This window comes from Lytechinus variegatus, chromosome 19, assembly GCF_018143015.1.
Source record: "Lytechinus variegatus isolate NC3 chromosome 19, Lvar_3.0, whole genome shotgun sequence".
Taxonomy (NCBI): Eukaryota; Metazoa; Echinodermata; class Echinoidea; order Temnopleuroida; family Toxopneustidae; genus Lytechinus; species Lytechinus variegatus.
The window spans coordinates 19,644,087-19,660,814 of NC_054758.1; positions in this window are offsets into that span (position 1 = coordinate 19,644,087).

Consider the following 16,728-nt stretch of genomic DNA (forward strand, 5'->3'; position numbering starts at 1 on the left):
CGCTAAAACAGCGAGGTATATTGAGTGAATTGTCCTCGGTATACGATCCTTGCGGATTTGCTGGCCATTAATCTGGGTTGCTAAGAGACTGCTTCAAAGACTGGTAGTGGAGTTAGAATTGGATGACACCATTCATGAAGAATATCGGGCCAGATGGCTAAAACGGAAAGCAGAGCTGCCGAAGATTATTACCTCTTATTATTACCAGATGTACTGGAAAAATGCAGAAAGCTGCAGCCAAGTTTCCAGGTCTAGCTTTCGTCCAAGCTCATTCTTCTTCCACAAGGATAATATATGTGTTACAGTGTCAGTGTTCAGTGTACATGGTGCATTTGCCATCTTTTTTGTCTAATCAAATCATTCCCAAGGGTGACTGTACCATTCTCTATTCCAGAACTTATCAAGCCTTGCTTTGAAGGAGTTTACAGATGGAGCAGAGACAACTTCATTTGGTAACGAGTTCCAGTCATGCACTATTCTGACTCCAAAGGCATTTGCTCTTACATCCAGTCTATTTCTTTTCTTGAAGATTTTAAATTGGTGACCAGGGGTTGCCTCAACAGTAATAGACGACATATCCTTGTCAAGCCAGTCAATTCCATGCATTATCTTATAAATCTACATCATGTCACCTCTTCTCATTCTGTTTTGCAGGGATGGTAGTTTTAGGGCTCGAAGTCTGTCTCCATAGTTTAGCATTGCCAAGGATGGTATGAGTTTTGTTGCTCTTCTTTGTACTTTCTCAATCTCTTTCATGTCTGTCTTGTGTCTTGGGTGCCAAACTGCATTCCCATATTCGAGGATTGGTCGTACAAGACCCTTGAAGAGTTTTGGAATTGTATCCCTATCCCTGGTGAGGAAGGTTCTCTTGATGGTTGCAAGTACTCGGCTAGCTTTCATGACAGCTGAAGCAACGTGTGTGTGGAATTTCAGTTCCGAGTCCACGATAATGCCCAGGTCTCTTTCTTCTGACACTTCCTCAAGAGCAGTTCCATCAAGGCTGTTGTTGTAATGCAGGCTGTTTCTCCCAGTGTGTAAGAACTTACATTTTGCTATGTTGAACTGAAGCTGCCATTCTTCAGACCATTTGATAAGGTTATCTATATCGGCTTGCAGTATTTCACAGTCAGCATTTGTTGCTATTTCTCTGAAAATCTTGGTATCATCTGCGTATATTCGGACTAGGCTTGTAACTATCTCTGGCAGGTCATTGATAAAAATAAAAAAATACTGTTGGCCCGAGGACACTTCCCTGCGGTATTCCACTCTTTACTCTACTCCAATTTGACATCTGGACATTGATAACAACTCTCTTCCTACGCCCCGTCAGAAAAGCACTGAACCAGTCCTCTAGCTTGCCAGATATTCCATATGCTTTGAGTTTGTTTAAAAGACGTTAATGAGGTACAGAGTCAAAAGCTTTGCGAAAGTCCAGATATGTTGTGTCAACTTCGTGTCCACTGTCTAATGATGATGTCCAGAGGTCCATAACTTCCAACAACTGAGTTACACATGACCGGCCAGGAAGAAACCCATGCTGAGCATGACAGAGCATATCATTCTCACACAAGTGTTGAATTACATTGCCTCGAATAAGAGATTCCAGAATCTTGCCGATAACAGACATAAGACCAATTGGGCGATAATTCTCAACAGCATTTCGATTTCCCTTCTTATGCACAGGAGTAATGTTCGCATCTTTCCATGATTGCGGGAGTGCACCTTCCCTTAAAGATTTCCTGAAGATGATAGTCAGTGGAGTACATATTGTGTCAGCAGTTTCTTTTAGTATTCTTGGATGAAATCCATCTGGTCCTCAAGATTTAGAACTCCTCAACATTTTTAGTTTATTCTTCACAGAGCTGGAGGTGATGTCAATGTCAGCCAAAGAACTTCAATTGTGTCTTTCTGTCAAGTCAGGAACATTATTGATGTTTTCTTCCGTGAAAACACTACAAAAATAACTATTGAGGAGCTCGGCACGTTGTTTATCAGTGTTGGCAGTAACACCTTGTTCATTCCTTAAGACTACCAAGGCCCTACGAGACTTAAGTGAACTATTTTTATTTTTATTTTTATTATCATTATTATTCATTTGACCAAATCATGATACAAGAAAAGATGACATTATACATGGTAAAAAGAAACAATACAGAATGGAGCAGTGCTACATGCTGGTCAGGGGTGATAAAAGCATAATAAATAGCTGTTGCACGGAAGCATATCACCCCCACATGGAGCCTGCGTACAAATCAACAAATTGCACATGAAATAATCTAGCCCAATGTTTGGCGATATTTCTATAAAATAATAATGAAATGTAGAAGCTGATTGATGTTTACAACTAGACAATGATTGAAAGTAATAATCAGAAAGGTAGTCTACTGGTCATTGATAAGTCGACCTGTGAATAAAAACGATATTTGCATAATTCCAGAATGCCTTTGGGTTGGTCTTAATATTTCTTGTAACATCTTTCTCAAAGTCTAGTCTTAGTTTTCTGAGCATTTTCCGAAATATGAAAGATGTCAAGGTAAGACGAGGCTACAGGAAATCTGACTTTGGACAAGTGATTGAGAATTAGCTCCATCACTTCTGTGATTCTTCAGAGAGGGTGTATGGAGTAGTGACACATCTTCGCATGAAGAACGCTGAGGGAGAGAGGTCAACTGCAGCATAGTCATGATCAAGTCTCGTTTGGCACCCCTCAAGAATATGATGCTTCTATTATTATAACTCATGGCAGTAACTCTAGAAGTAGCGATGAATAGGATGATCAAGCACGAATTAGATCTGCAGCTGAAAAAAATCTTTGTCTTTCGGAAAGATAGTTCTGTTTTATTGTGTAATTATGCCATAATGTGTTGATGTATATTTTGTGTCAGTGAAGTTGTATTTAGGAATTGTATTCTGGGTATGGGGCAGATCAAAGTAAGGCCCCATCCTCTTGAGACAATGACCTTGCTTCCCCTCCTTCAAAGGGGGTCTCTCTAATGCTCAATGTGCTGACACCCTCTAGGGATGATTATAACATAATGCACTTTGGCAATTCCCGCCTTTTTAGGGACCCTCATGTTCCCAATATAAAGGTATTGTAAAGGTGTGAGTGAGTGATTCCCTTTGTCTTGGGTTGTGTTGGGCCAGCTAGGAAGAGCTACTATAGGAAGAAGGGTCAGATCACTTTCTGGAAAGGAGAGAGACCGCCACATCTCTCTGATCTGGGGGCTACTCATCAAGGCAACACTGCGGAAGCCGTTGCCGAGTGGAAGGGACATCGCAAGCTGCTGAGGCCAAGAACCGGACCGAAAACCAGGGCCGAGTGGGGCATGTCAGGCCAGAAGATATAATGGGGGCTCGAGTCAACTATTTGTTATTAAGTTATATATATATATTTTATCAATATCCATGTATATTTTCATGTACAATTGTTGGAAAACACATCAAAAGAAAGATTGAAGAGATTTGATTATTTTTTTATTTACTTTATTCATCAGTTTTACGTATTCCTTATTTGGTGTCAAGTAGCAGTGGGTAAATGATAAAAAAGTCACTCCCATCTGACAATGTATATTCTGCCCAGAATTTGCTCATTGCTTATTGTATTTATATGGTCAAATTTTGTTCTTATTGCACAGAGGCTGTTTTCCTGGTAATAAAAGAGAACTTAAAATAAACTAATGTACATCGCTGTCGTTATTGGTTGAATCCCTTCAGTTCAATTGTCATTCTTTACATTGCTAAGGAAACAGGTATTTTCTCACCTTTTGTAGCTTACAGGGTTGCTGCCATGACAGAAGGATCAAATTCTACTCAATGGAGGTATTGAACTAATCCTTGAATTCTGCAGATGATACCACTAATGGACTGACTCTCGAAGAGTAGAATGGGGACCAGATTTCCTGTATGTTGCTGAAGAATACCGGCCTAAATGTCTTGTGCTTCAACAGTGCATGTTGGAAAATGATCCCAAGGTCAAAGAAGGTCATACTCAGAGTGTTCTCTTTTGCACACTCGGAAGAAGTTGTCGAAGTTTTGATGTAAAGATAATTATCATGGTTCCACTTGAAGACAGCAGTAGAATAATACTTAGGCTGAAATATTAATGGAAAACCGATCATGAAGTCAGGATCGAAGAACCTTGTATGAAATGCCCTTTGTTGTTGACCGAGGTCACAGAGGCAGAGTAAGCTGTCATACGCTGTCATGGCTATGTGCGGAGGAAACATTTCAAGACCAAGTGTAAGAGCCTTCAAAGAGTACTGAAAGGCAACAAAGATAGTGGCAAGTCAAAACAAAAGCAGTCTAGGATGTTGAAGTCAAGTTCTTTGTCCAGATTCAATCCAAAGCTGTTTGAAAAGGGGCTTATTAGTGTCGGAGTCCGATTGCTGCACAGCAGGGTCGATGAAGGTTACAAGCATCCACTGATTCTTTCCAAGAAACATTGCGTGGCTACGATGATTGTCAGACGCTATCATGAATTGCTGGCCACTCCTGGCAGGAACATTTCTTGGCATACATAAGGGAACGCTATTAGATTGTAGGTGGAAGCTCTGCAGTTAAGGAGGCACTGCGCAGATGTTTTGTTAATAAACAACAATCATCACAACCAATGGAGCAAAATATATCTGACCTGCTTCAAGAGATAATCACCCCTGACAGGCTTCCATTTAATTATGTAAGGGTTTATTGTTTTGGCCCGTATACTTTAAAGCAGCGAAGAAAAGAAGAAAGGATGCAAACAGTTCTGGATGTATTTTCAACGTTGTGGTCCTTAGAGCTATCGATATTGAGGTTCTTCATTCTATTGGCACAGACTCCTTTATTGCAGGTCTGTAGAGGCTTATCTCGAGACGATGGAGACCAGAAGTTACCTGGTTTGACAACAGCAGTAACTTTGTAGGGGCAGAGAGAGAACTGAGGGAAGAAATTAAAAGCTGGAACCAACGCCAGATTCATCAATTCCTACTACAGAAGGAAATCAAGCGACAGTTTACCTCCATTCCTACAGAATATCACATGGGAGGTGCTAGGGAGTGCCATATAAAAAACTATCAAAAAGAACCTTGGTGCTCTCAAGAAGCAGAAAGGTCTTCATGATGACTGACAACTTTGATGTGTGAGGTTGAGTCGATTTGTCAAATAACATCCGCTGACCATGCGGACAGATTCTGAGCTTCTGACCTTCTATCACCTCCTCGTGATTAGTACGAATGCTGACCTACGACCAGCATGACCAGGGGTATTCGATCAAAACGATCTGTACTCGCACGGAAGGTGAAAACAGGTTCTTGGGCGATGGACTAAAGAGTATCTCCCGACATAGCAAAAACGCAGGACATGGATCAGCGAGAGTAGAGGTATCGCGGTCGATGGCATTGTAATGTACTTGTTGTCGAAGACATGCCTTGTAAAAAATGGCTGATGGGCCAAGTCGTTGAAATCCACCACGGTAGAGACAATCTTGTGCGGTCAACAAGGATGAATGTTGCCACTGGAGAATTGAAGAGACCTGCCCACAAATTGTGCTTGTTGGAGACCATTGAAAGAGATGAAAAGCGATATCTTTTTATTCAAATCTGAAAATGAAATGTCATCATTTTGAGAGCAGAATTTCGGAATCTTGCACATAATTTTTCATCATAAAGAAGTAAATGTTTTGAATGTCAATTTCACTTTGTGAATTAATTTTGGATCTTGAAGATTTGCACAACTTTCACTTTAGATACACATGTTTAGATCACCATTAAATGATTAAAAAAATTGACTAACGAAAGGAAGAATATTATCGCCTATTCAAGAAATCATCTAAAGGATACATAATTCGTTTCCCATTCAAAAATTAGTTCATGAATTCGTAGATGCTTCTTCCAAGTAGTGACCTAAGAACATTTTCAAGAGAAAAAAAAATGATAATCGAGAGGACGTGCTGACGAGATGAAATTTAATATTGAATCTTAAAGAAACCTAAAGACTCTTAAGATCATCACCAAATGATTAAATTTAAACTCCGAACTATGGTTAACCTTTACACGTTCAAGTAGTTCAAACAACTCATTTTAATATATTGTGTGCGTGAAAATGCATTCAGTGAAATCGTTAGCTGAAAAGTGCCTGAAATTTCCTATGATATTTGTGTAATTCATTACTTTGGAGCAAAAGAAAACAAAAACAAACTGAAGCAGCTTCTTGAAAAACAAACAGGCACTGAATGTACTTGATGATAAAAAAGTGGAGTGCCTTTTTATTATTTAATATTGAATTCATCTTTATTGTATAACTGAAAAAAATTGCTATTCTATATTGACATAATGAAGTGGCTATTTAAAGTATACATATACGCTTTCAAAAATCTTTTGTACTCAAGTAGTCTGAGAAGTATGACAGATGCCTATAGTTTGATATGTATATACATACAGTATTTGTATATAATACTTCAGATCTTTTGGATCTTATTACAAGCAAAACAAGTCTAGATTATTAAGCACAATTGCAAGCAACAAATTTTCAAAATTCATTTGCATGTTTTTGAATTACTCGGCTTTAACGATGTGCAATTCTATTGTCTAGTAGTTTGCATTCTAATTCAAAGGGGTTAAATAAAGATGATTATCATTCTTTAAACATACAGATGTCTTAAAAGAAAATCTATGTTTAATATTTTTATATATTCATGCAAAGTGCATGTTTAACAAATCTAAATTTATTGTTTTCTATTTTGTTGAAGGTTCATCCTGAAAATGGATGACGTCAAAAGCGATGATCTTGTGATTTTTTTTATTTTCTCTCCAGGAGGCGCTCTAATTTTTCACTGCATGATATACATGTGTGTGTTGATACACACGACTGTAAAGACCTGTCGTTATTTTGTTAAATTTTAATGAACCAAGTGTTGTTGAATCTTACTAACAGAAATGAAACGGAATGCATGGTGTGACGCACCCAAGTCTTAATGTAGACTAGTAGTAATAAAAAGTTCGCGGCTAGAGATCAAATACACAAACACGGCTTCCCTGTCTTTAAAATATGTGTCATCGATTGTGAGGATTTGGGGTGACTTAGGAGTTGGAGAAGTTGAGGTTGTTGTGTGCTGTGAAAGAGTATGTAGAGAGCAGTGAGGATTGCAAAGCGAAGTCGGTTGCGAGTGTTGGTGTTGCTTGTGGTAGGAGTGATACTGTTGACGTACAACAGGAAGTTGGTCTTTCCTTGCCTGAAGTTAAGCTTGAGAATTCAGAAGTTATGGAGAATCTTGGTGAAAGGTTGAATTATCTTCCAGTTAGTGAGAGAGAGTCGTTGCAGGAGTTGATTTCCGAATACAGTCATTTGTTTGGTGATGTTCCTAGTAGAACCACTCTCGTAGAACATGATGTTGATGTCGGGGAGTGTACCCCAATTAAGCAAAATCCGTATAGGTTGAATCCGTCAAAGTTGGAAATTCACAGGAAGGAAGTTAACTACATGATTGTCAATGACATTATTGAGCCAAGTAGTAGTCAGTGGAGTTCTCCTTGTGTATTAGTACCAAAGAAGGATGGTAGTTATAGGTTCTGTACAGACTATAGGTTGTTGAATTCCAAGTCCAAATCAGACTCGTACCCCATACCTCGCATTGACGACCTGATTGACATGATAGGGAGTGCCAAGTTTGTGTCGAAACTAGATCTCTTAAAAGGATACTGGCAAGTGCCCCTGTCACCAAGGGCACGAGAGCTGTCTACTTTCGTTACACAAGATGGTCTCTACCAATATAAAGTCATGCCGTTCGGAATGAAGAACAGCCCTGCCACTTTCCAACGGTTGATGAATGCAGTGATTGCTGGTCTTGAAGGATGTCAGGCATACCTTGATGACATTGTGATATACAGCGAGACCTGGGCAAAACATCTTCATCTCCTGAAGTCCCTCTTCGATCGCCTCTCCGAGGCAAACTTGACCGTGAATCTCAAGAAGTCGGACTTTGTACGTGCACAGGTGGTATTCCTCGGCCACATTGTTGGGCTTGGGACTGTACGCCCGATCAGTGCTAAGGTAGGAGCCATTGTGGACTTCCCGGTTCCAGAGGATAAGCGAGCCCTACGTCGCTTTCTGGGGATGTCTGGATTCTATCGGAAATTCTGCAAGAACTTTGCTTCTGTTTCTGCACCTCTGACGAACCTGCTGAAGAAGGATGTGCCATATACTTGGACACCGTCATGCCACATCACTTTTGAACGTCTGAAGGCAACTCTTGCTAGTGAGCCTGTTTTGGCAGCACCGGACTTCAGCAAGACGTTCGTGCTGGAAGTTGATGCTAGTGGTCTTGGAGTCGGAGGGGTTCTTCTTCAAAAAGATGGTGATGGGATAGAGCGACCAGTGTGCTACATGTCTAAAAAACTAAATAGCCATCAAGCTAGGTATAGCACTATTGAGAAGGAGACGCTCGCACTGATTCTTGGCCTTCAGCACTTTGATGTTTACATATCGAACAATCCATTGGTGGTCAGAACAGACCACAATCCCTTGACCTTCCTCAACAGAATGAAGAACAAGAACGCTAGGCTGATGAGGTGGTCCTTGATGCTTCAGGAATACAATCTTATCATAGAACACATACCCGGAAAGGACAATGTGATCGCGGATACCTTGTCTCGTGGATTTGCTGAGTAATATTGTATTTAAACCTAAACTGAGAAATGGTGAATTTGAATCCAACGGATGTACTGGATCTTGACATTGATAATGATGAATCGGAACTTTGACAGATATACTTCAATTTAAACTGATCTTGGAAACTGGAAGTTGAACAATCACAAACTGAACACTAACTAAAGTGCGAACTGATACCTCATCAAAATGAACCCAAAGTGAACTTTAACTTCCATCATTGATCTTATTTTTGCAAACTGTTTGTTATTTTGTATCAAGATATACATGTACATTTATGCTCAGTCTTTGTCACTGGGGGCTTGTAAGCTTTTTGGATACAAAATTTAAAACAAAACACAAAGAAATTGTACCCAAAATAAGTAATTGGGGTTGCGTTTTCATGGCATTGATTTTCTTCAGAAAGTATATAGTTTCAGGTCTTAATCAATCTTATATTGGTTGTGTTTTGTTAAAAGAAATTGTGTGACAAAAATGAATGAGCATGATGTACAACTGTATTGCATTTTTCATACAATGGTATTTTTACTTGTCGTTGTTGGTGGTTTTTGAGGATTCTCAAATTCAAAACAAAAACCCTCATTTGGATGTTAAAGTATATTTTACTCAATCACTCAGTGAGTACATAGTTCATGTATTTGATTATTTGGATACTAACGTTCTCAAAAGGAATGTTCTATTTAAACAAAATATTGAGTGTATTCTAAACCAAGATATTGATATCACAAAGAGTTTAACAAATGCACGCACAAAAGGCTTTAGCATCAAAATTTTCATAAGTCTGGAACTTTTATTCCTCAATAACCACATTTACTATTGATTATGTACTATTTTGTCACGAAAGTTCTGTTATAACTTTCGTTCTTAAAGGGTGGAGGTGTGACGCACCCAAGTCTTAATGTAGACTAGTAGTAATAAAAGGTTCGCGGCTAGAGATCAAATGCACAAACACGGCTTCCCTGTCTTTAAAAGATGTGTCATCGATTGTGAGGATTTGGGGTGACTTAGGAGTTGGAGAAGTTGAGGTTGTTGTGTGCTGAGATGTAGAGTTGGTCCTGGCCACGTAACAATGGTCTGACAAGACTATGGTCATGGCGGTATAGAAAATTAGAATAACCTCCGTCATTAACACGCCCACATAATCCAAAATGGCAATCACATATCGTGGTCGACACTTATGATGACGCCATTCAAAATGCGACCCTTGCAAATCTGCATACACCGATGCAATGTTAACAACACATCCCTAGGTCTAGTACATTAACAACCTAAACAAAACAAACTACACGCACACACATACACAAAAGTGAAAAAAGGAGAAAACTTTACTAAAGTATAAACTCGAGCCTCGATAGCACAGTCGATAGAGCGGGGGTTTTGTCTTCCGGTGACCCGGGTTCGATTCCCGATTTGTGCACTAGTGCCCTTTGATAAGGCATTTAAATCCTCATTACCAGCTCCCTTGGAGAAGACCTTAGGCCGTCGGTCCTCTGGTTACTTGCTTACAAGCATTTATTCTTTCTCGGCAATCAGGTAAAAAATCACTACCGTTACTAATTGTTCTCCAAACTGGTACATGGTCAGTGATATATTTTCGGAGATGGGTGCTAAGAACGCAATAGAGAAACAAGTAAAAAGTGGATTCGAAAATAGCATCGGTCGCCTTGGGGATTTCATGCCCGGCCCCCATTTCAAGGAGAGTGAATCGAGATTAATCTGTAGCTGTGTAGAACTTTACAAAACCAATAATTTTCATCATGCTAAATCGTTGTGCTTTGTGCATGGGGCCTGTCAGAATCACCACTGGGCCCCTCCCTATACATCTTAAACTATACTATTTCATTCACTGGCGTACCTTGGATTTTCCAAAGGGGGGGGGGTGCAAATTCTTTATTTGACAAGTAAAAAAAAGTCTTCAACCGCACATCAATAAAGTATTTCTTACCAGAAAATAATTGACTAGCAAAAAAAATGTCTTCAGGTTCAAAGGAGGGGACACACGTCGGTTTTCATTGCATTTTACATTACAAAGGATTGGGCTTCTCAAGGGGGGGGGGTATCACGTCCTGGATCAGTTGTGACTGACTCGTTAGGGGGGGCAGGGATACGTCCCCTGCGTGAGTTGTGACTCGTCGGGGGAGGGGGCAGGACCTTCCAAAGTCACTAGTATAATTGAATAAGAAATTGAGATTTGATTGTTTAGAAAATATCACGATTTATGTGGATACCGTGGTCTTCCCTTCCTTTCATGATCAAAATTAAAAATGTAAATAACGATTGAATTTAATTTAATGAAGATCAAACATTACTTCATTACCATAGCTAACAATGGCTAAAGAAAACATAATCGGACTTTCCGGTAAATTTTTCAACACACTGATATTGTCTAGGTTTATAGAGAGGATTTGCCAAAAAAAAACACGTTTACCGATGTAAATCGAATTCAAAGTTACGTCTCACCTGGTTTGTGGCATCTGACGTATACTTGGTAAGTTTTCGTAGATAATCTGTCGGGCCGGAGATGTGAAACCCGTAAGCAAAGATGAACACTATTACCGTAGTGATCGAGATGGCATAGTGAAAGACATCCCACTCTAATGTTCACTGTGTCAAAGCTGATGATGAGCTAATTTGATTTGACTCCTAAGACTTTGTATACTTATCACATTAAAGTGCAGTTTATCCCAAGTGCCGTCTGAAAAAAAATTGACAATTTTTTTGTTTCTCTTTTTTTCATTTGCCAGTTTTCTTATGTAAATGTCTCTTTCTTTTCCCTCTTACCCCATCTCCGTGTTACTTGAAATCTGAAAATAAAAACACATAGGCCTAGTCGCAGACAATATTTTAGTTTCCCAAAGGAGAATTAATAACCGTTTCACCCATCGGTCAAATGTGTATTTTTTCTAATGCCGCATTTCGCTTATTCACGAAAACATGTAGACAGTTCTCATATGAGCTTTTTGAAACATTTATAACATACATCACTTTTATATATAGATCGCAAGTCAAGTAAACTTGTTTTAAGAAGTGTGCATTAACATGATTAACCATGATTTTCTCACTTTTATCAAAGCTTTGTGACGTTAAGGATTCATGTAAATAAATGAAAAAAAAGATTTTTTTTTCGGGGAAAATGTGCGTCCCAGAAAAAAAAGGAAGTCGGGATTCCCATGCATTTTTTCCTTAAAAAGCAAATAAACTATGATATCTCATTTACGTAATCATATATTTCAATAATTCTTCTGTGATTTTGTACCTAATATGAGACAACTAATTTTCGCATTAATGAGCAAGAGGATTTTGAAAGTTTAATAGCAAAACCTGATTGCGCAGAAAAAAATTACAAAATTGGTTCGTGATACGACGACTGTTCTTATTCGACGATTGCTTCATCAGCATATATTTTGTATTCTTTGTTAAGATTCTCTCATTGATACCTGAAATGAGAGTGGATTCAGATTCGCAACGCGAGTTCCTGCACAAATCGTTTCTGGTATGCCTTAATATTCATTGTTTGTAATCTGCCATGCGTGAACGAATTGCTAAGCTGTTGCTTTCACATCAGAAATGCGATTCTACTCTTGCCATGAGTATGGAATTTATAGTAAAAACATATTTGATAATTGTGAAATCTATCACTCAAAACGGGTTTCCCTTTTAGTGGGGCACACTGTATAAAGAGTGGATCGAGTCGTTGTCAATATCCAACTGCTGTTTGCAAGAATGACGTCTACTCATGCCTGAATACCGATCAGGTCCGAATCGGAGCCGAATGCCTGCATCATGTGGTAAATCATACAGCTGATTTTTTAAAAGGAAACTGTACCCTTCTCCAACACAGTGATATTAATATAACACAGGCTTCAATGATGAATATTTGAATATGTTTGTAACTTCCACGTGAATGTGGATTAATCCCATGTGAGACATAACTAAGATGAGTTTATATCCTCGCTGAATTAACGATGAAGCGGGAACCATGCTGGTGCTATTCTGATCGAGCTGGGGTTACATCAAAACCGAATTCTCCAGAATAATTTTGAACCGATTCTGCTCGAATATGGCCTGAGTCGGATGGATTCGGTGGGTGTGGAACCTATTTGTCTCTGGTTCGGGGAGCTCCCCGAATAGAGTCGAACGGGTCCAGAATAGGTTCAGATTCAGCACAGGATCGTCAAGAAATGTCCCGAACCAATTTTGGTAATTACCAATAAAGCAGAATGCCACCTGAAAAGTGGCATTAATCTAGCCAAAGGTGACCAGAATCCATCCGAATGTGACCTTATTGCTCCGCTTACAGCCGAATGACGATCCTAATGTTGACCCGAATCCTAATGTTACGCCTCTAATGATACGAATAGGTCCGAATGCCCCCTGTAATCCATCCGAATGCCCCTCGAATACGTCCCAAATGGGGCCCGAATAAAATTTGTTGTCAAATTCGGGAGTATTTTGGATGGCTTTCAGCTGGTTTTGAAACATTTCAAAACGAGCCAAAATTCCTCCGCGAATATTTCCAAATCCCTCCCAAATTTTCTCGCATTCGCGGAGGGAGAACAGAACACTCCCGAAACCATCCTAATACGTGTATTCGGATGGCTTTGCAGCTTTGCACCCTAGTTTCAATTTCAGACGGCAAGTGTGCTGTAGTCTGACAATTTCGAAAAACGATCGAAGACTAGAAATTTAATTTCAAAATATATTGCTCTCGATTGGAAACGTCTCAAGAAGTGAGTCTTTGCCAACCAGGGAAAGTAAACATTTCGTTTTCTCACATTAGGCCTTTTTCTGTAAGGTTTTAAATTGTGGGAAAATAATCGCTTTCGCGGGCATCTTAATCTTCACTGCCATATGACCGTTTGACTTCTACCAGACCTGCGTAATGATCAGGTTTTTTCTTTGTTAATACAGAAGTGTTTGGAAGTTTGTTAAAGTCTGATAATTAATGCTTAATAACCGCTTGTTCCAACCACCACTTTTGGCCAATACTCTATGGCCCGTATTCCTGAAGTCGGGTTTAACTTAAACTCAAATCTAAAGTGGTTGTTTAAGTATGGATAGCCAATTGTTACATAAATCACTAACAGTAGAGATATAATATTTCAGCTCGTTTGGCTCTCAAATCATTCATAATTGTGTACGAAGTATGAACAGATTATTGTCTGCACCATTGATCAGTGAATCAGGAAAGAGCACAGTTAACATTAGAAACATACACCTTAATAAAAATTTTGACACTTTTGGCTTCCCATAATATTAGTACAGAGTTAAACCACGGTATAAGTTAAACCTTACTCTAGAATACGGGCCATTTTGTCTAAATGCTATTTGAGCATTATGCCTAGACGGTAATTTCCACTGTGTCTGCACTTTTTAAATCATGAAAAAGCAGGTGACGTTTAGACAAAGACTATAAAACCGTACAAAATATAACAGCCTATCTGCACGCATACATACACTGTTAAAAAAACCGTGATTTTACAGAAAATAAACAGAAGATTTTGCAGAAAGCAATAACAGAATCATTCTGTAAATTCATAAAACAGGAATTTTTCTGCAATTTAACATAACAGGTCTGTTAAAAAAAGGGGAAAATGGTGTTTTATTCAAGGAAATTTGTAAGATTCCATACACCAAATTCCTGTAAGATTACGCAATTCAATAAGATTACAGATGATCTCGAGACTCTGCTGCAGGAACTTCTTTTATTTTAAGGATAAATTTTCTAACAGTGTAGGACAAAATGGCACATGGGCTAAGTGGTGATTAGATTAGACCAACTGGTTAGGAGACGAACTAGAATTCGACCATGTCGCATGAGACCACACACAAAATACATAGGGTGTGGACCCAATTGGCAGTTTACTAGGTTTACTAACTGGAATGGTGAACAACACCTTATTTTCCTGAGGATTGGCCCTTCTTTTTAAAAATAAATTTTCCCAAATTACAGTATGAATTTGGTGAGATGATTCTACGCTACTCTATTAAAAATGAGGGTCTAGGATTACAACACACGACCAAATATGAAGACGTATATCATTTTTTCTATTACTTCATTTTATTTTGTGTTACATGAAGAATACACATATTTTAGCTTAAAACCGTATCCATCATTAACAACTAAGTCAATCAGGTTTACACTGAATCCATGCGTTCTTTTCTGTGTATTTCATTATTTTCTGCTTACTTTGTCTTACTACCATAGTTCATAATTTCTGACTAAATTATTTGTTATTTGGGAAAGAAAGTGCAAAAAGAGTTTATAACCATCTGTTCTTACGATGGGATCAGATTATGAAAAATAATGAAGTGCATTTGGATAATATATATATAAATAATTAGAGTACACATAGACTACACATTCTCTTTTGGATGACACTGTTGTACCAAAGCTCGAAAGCACTTATATCTAGGGAAAATATCAATCGTTATGGCAACGATCACGGTTTACTTTGCAGGTCTACATGTAGTAACATAAATTACTGTGATCATGACTCCAAATAAGAATTTTGCCACTGTGACATAGCACATGAAGTAGAAAATGTTAATAACACTTATAATAATTAAATGTTCTAACATATCCCATTCACCGATTCTTACACAAGAATAGAATAAACTAACAATCAAAATGAAGTATTCAACTGTTCTCGCCTTCAAAATCGTAACCAGAATAGTAAAAGTATGGTTGCTTTTGAGAAATAAAGTCCAGGATATTCACAGTCTCCATTTTGGGGTGCATTTTTTTGCAACTTTGAACAAGTATTATACAGACCTACCTTGCAGCTCTGGCATTGTTAATTTGACTTTAAATGGACCCCTCTTTCCCTATATTTCTTTTCTTTTTATGTTCCTTCGTTGTGTCCTCATCACATCTGATCATTTCATCGTTTTAGTTAAGTGTACATTAAAATGTTTCTTTTTCGATACATGAATATTTCAATTATATCAAGTGAATAAATGAATGAATTTTAATATTGTGAATAATACAATTGCCAAGACTGCAAATCTTCCAAACAAAATCATGTGTCAGTTCCTTATCTGATTTCCAAGGATAGCAAACAGTGGCATAATTAGTATACCATATAAGCACTTAGTAATTCAGGATTTACTAAAAGCCAAAGATAATCCGAATATTAAATAAGACATTACTTGTTTAAATATACATTTGAAAAAAACCCTCAATACAAATATGAATGATTATAAATTTCATCTTTGATTCACATTCAAGAATGAATTTATAATCCAAAATGTCATGTCAAACAAGAATATTTTTTTTTTCTTTTTTAATGTAAGTATAACATTATACGTTATGGATATAACTTTTATCATTGTTTTTGGCACAACTACAATGTGGCAGCCAAAACATGACAACTCTGTGTAAATATTAATAGCTTCCTTTCACCCTCGTGATTTTAACTAGATAAAACCAAGGAGGCTGATATATTAATCTGTTAACTTAGTTGCAGTATTAATGGTGCCAATGTTTATTTCACTAATCCGGCAAGCATGCTTACAGTAAGGGAACATAAAATTATAATCATTTGATACCCAAGTCACAACAATCAATTCAAATATTTGAGGATTGTTATCCGTATTTTCACACAATTATTTATTTAATTCTTTTCATAAAAGTATTTTAATAGAATCAATTCTTGACCTGGTGTATTTTTTTATAAAGTTGTTCGTAAGTCATGAGCTACAGTGAGAACGACTGGTGATCCTTTCTATGATATTCAACATTAAATGTTCATTGTTGGTTATTCAGTGCGGAAGGTTCACCAGTCGTTCTTAAAGGCATGGTCACACCGCCCAAGCGTTGTTGGAGCGGTCGTGGAGCGCAGAGAAAAAAATCATCACCGCTCGCTCCCGTTCACCATTTTCGATTTCGATTGTTTTTATTTTGTTTTCGATTTTTTACTTTCCCCCAATTTTGTGAGCGAAATTCGACCCCTCTCCCTACCGCTCCACGACCGCTCCAACAACGCTCGGGCGGTGTGACCAGGCATTCACGAAAGGCTTTACGAAACGGCCCCAGTTATCCTTAAAGCATGTTAAGAATGATAACTGGTTGAGAATTGGGCTTGA